Source organism: Patiria miniata, unplaced genomic scaffold (assembly GCF_015706575.1).
Source record: "Patiria miniata isolate m_02_andy unplaced genomic scaffold, ASM1570657v1 HiC_scaffold_24, whole genome shotgun sequence".
Taxonomy (NCBI): domain Eukaryota; kingdom Metazoa; phylum Echinodermata; class Asteroidea; order Valvatida; family Asterinidae; genus Patiria; species Patiria miniata.
The window spans coordinates 10,956,989-10,960,489 of record NW_024037063.1 but is presented as its reverse complement, the minus strand read 5'-3'; the positions used below and the strand labels follow the sequence as shown (position 1 = coordinate 10,960,489).

General features: G+C 42.3%; 1 pseudogene; it reads left to right on the top strand.

Moving 5' to 3' along the window:
- The first annotated feature begins 1,671 nt into the window (after window positions 1–1,671).
- Window positions 1,672–2,786, top strand: LOC119731929 (annotated as a pseudogene).
- Window positions 2,787–3,501: the final 715 nt, after the last annotated feature.

The window sequence follows — 3,501 nt, the reverse complement described above, 5'->3', positions numbered from 1 at the left end:
CTGATGAGGGACTCGAGTCGAGTCATTTGCTCGCAGTGACTCGAGTCAAGTCGAGTCATTTGCCCTTAGGGACGGCGAGTTGAGTCGAGTCACCAAAAATTGTGACTCGATTCATTTACAACTCTGCCTCTGGCCCGGACATTTCGGATGCAATTGGGCTCGAAAGTGGCGCTATATTTTTCCATGTTCAATTGTGGAAGTATCGTTTTTCAAGATGGCCACTTTTCCGCTTAGGGAAACTAAGGGACGGTCCTGTCGTCTTCTTTGGGAGAGAATTTCTCGCGAAGTCAATGGTTAACCCACCAAAAGATGAAAAGAAAATGAAAGATGATATGTTGATCATCATATTTCTGTGCAGCTTACTTGAAAGTTCTGAGTATTTTTAAAGGAATTTTGAAGTATGGGCATTTAGCACTGGTGTCTGTGGGAATAATAGGGATGCATGGAGTCAAACACAGTATTATTGTTCTGGACAAGAGAAACGACAGAGGGCGTTTATTACACGCGCGCAAATTAAAAACGAACTGCTATTGGAAAAAAAAATTAAAAAGCGTTTTTAGACGCATCTTTGAAAATGGCCTTCTTTCATCGTTTAATTTCTTCAAAATGACAGCACGCAAGAAAGAATAATTTCACAGGTATAGTTTAGTCCCATATCTTTAAACTAAGTATGCTTCAACAATAATTTTGTCAGTTACTTTTTGGATAGCTGCAAATGATGTACTCTACCTTTAATGACTCAGCACTATTTTCACTCATCAGCACAGAGCTTATTTGATTATTCATTATTTTTTGTGCATATAAATCTGAACTTTTAATTTTTGACACACAGGAAATACGTGTATGTACAGAGTATTAAATTTACTCCTTTTGTGTGGTACGTGAACACATGTAAGCGATAGTTGTGTTCTTAAAGAAAAGTTGTAATAACATCGTAGTCATATGTTCTGACCAATCACAACCATGATGTCTTACAATGTACATGCGTTCAAAAGAATCTAACATTCATGCACCCACATGCACTGCGCAGGTCTATTCTAGAATCAAGTTCATTGGAAAAGACATTGTCCTGGCAACTGATGAATTGACAACTTCGGCCGGAGTGGCAATTAACCCTTACATTATTTATCGACCACCATTGCGCCGCTATAATTGACTAACGATGTGGGGCTGTTTCCCAATCTACAATATATAAAAAATCATATTGCAAACATTCCGTTTTGATTTCACTTTGATCATGCTCCAGGAAGCAAGAAGTGCTACAAGTATTGATCAGTCGGCTGATTCAGTTTCAATTCCTTAAAAATTCCCACAGCTTTTCCATTTCAAACTGAACCTTGTAGAGGAAATTGAGGTAAATCTGTACTGAAAGTTTTCTGAAGATAAACTTTCACAAGAAAAACGCCCTTGCAATACATCAAAAGTGACACATGACTTGATTAATGTTTATAGTTATGTTTATGGCTCACAGAAATGCACACGGAGGGATCTTTGGTTAAGGTATACATGTATAACATGAAGATGATAGATGAAAGTGATATATCGTCATTTGTTGGTCTTTTTAATGACTCTTTGTTAATGAGAGAGCAAAGCCTTTAATATAAAAAGACTGCAGGAACATCGCATCATTGCCAAAATACAACAGGCTATCACAAGAGTAAGCGGTCCAACATGGAGCTTCCAACCAACACATCGGGTAGTTATCTCAACGGGACCTTGTACACGTACCCCGAGTTGATCTTCTTTTCCGTTGGGTTCTCTATCCTGATAGTTCTGGCCATCAGCGGTAACAGCCTGGTGTTGGTTGCTGTGGCCCGTACCAAGAAACTCCAGAACGTCACCAACGTGTTCGTGGTCAACCTGAGCTTGACTGATTGCCTGTACAGTTTTGGTTTTCTCTGGAGTGTCATAGGTATGGCGAGTACCACACCGGGCTACCCATTGGAGTCTGACATTCCGTGCGTTGCGGCCGCCGGCCTTCTGTTTATAGCTGTAGGAAGCAGCGTGAACACCCTTGCAAACATCGCCCTAAACAGGTGCATCCTGATCACCAGGCCAAAGGAGACCTACCAGTGGCTCTACACACCCAAGAAGATTGCACTGATGGTCTTAGTTTCCTGGCTCATGCCCTTCTGTGCCATCGTGGTGCCACCGCTTTCCGGATTGGGAGATCTCGGTTCGATCCAGAAAGCCGCACCTGCAGTGACGTGGACACCCACCCAAGAGCAGCTGCCTACGACAAGGTTCAGTTTGCTATCATTTATCCTGCCCCACTCCTCGTGATCATTGTCTCTTACATCCTGATCTGGCGACACATCAAACAACACTTCAGGAATCGCCGTAATAACACTATCAATTTGCAGTCAACACCGAAACCCTTGGAATCCGGGTCTAATTCTCCAAAGCCAGACGCTACTGATACCAACGCCAGTAGCTCCCAGAAACCCGGCGAGTTGTCTCCAAGACATAGAGGGAACTCACATCATCTGAGCCGCATGAGGAACGAGCAGCTCGCAATCACCAAGAACCTCTTCGTGGTAGTCTTAGCCTTCGTGGTTTGTTTCTCACCGCTTTGCCTCATGGTGGTCACAAAGAACAATCGTTACCACCTGTACGGGGCATTGTTCCTTTTCATGAGCGGCTGCATCAACCCTCTCATTTATGCCGCCAAGCATCCGCATTTCAGGCCAGTCTTGAGGTCCATGGTCCGATGCAGATGTTCCACAGAGGAAGGGGGATAAGCAGCCACTCCATATCTATCAGGACGATAGTGATCAGTGCTTATTTGTGGCTTATAATAATTGTTCAATGATGTACATCTAAACGGTATTATTTTGTACTTCAAATTTTTCTTTATGTCCAAACCATCATGGCAGATTGTTTTGGAGCATGTGTATATAAATATTAACAAATGACAGTATCTGGTGTAGAAAATTTGACTTGTTGGGTAACGTACGTAACTTGTTTTTTTTATATGTATATATCGTTTGATGGTGCTACAGTAAACTTCGCTTTGCATTTTTGGCACAGGGGAGGTAACAGACCCATCCATTTAGCTCTGCCCAGTAGTGTTCTGAAAAATCACACGGGACATGATTTTATCGTGTCCGACAAGTGTGTGCACAAACATAAACACAAGAAAAGTTCCATTGTTTTTTTTTGCACCAGTAAGAACTCAAATTTAAACTTGGAAAACATCATCCACAGATTTCCACAGATATCATAAACAAATGACTCTAATTTTCTATAATAAGCATAATATAAACTATCATCAATACTTAAATTAACCTTTTGACGCCGTGATTACCACGCCTTACTTTACCGGCTTACACGCATGACTGCATGCACGGCAGCCTTTGTCCGGTATCAAGCCGTGGGCCCGTGGACTGCATAACACGGCGTATTATGGCTATGCATATATGGCTTACGCGTCATACCAGGACCAACCTCGTGCCCCGTGGGTACGATCTTGTAGTGCCATGTTGTTTCCCATCATGCCTT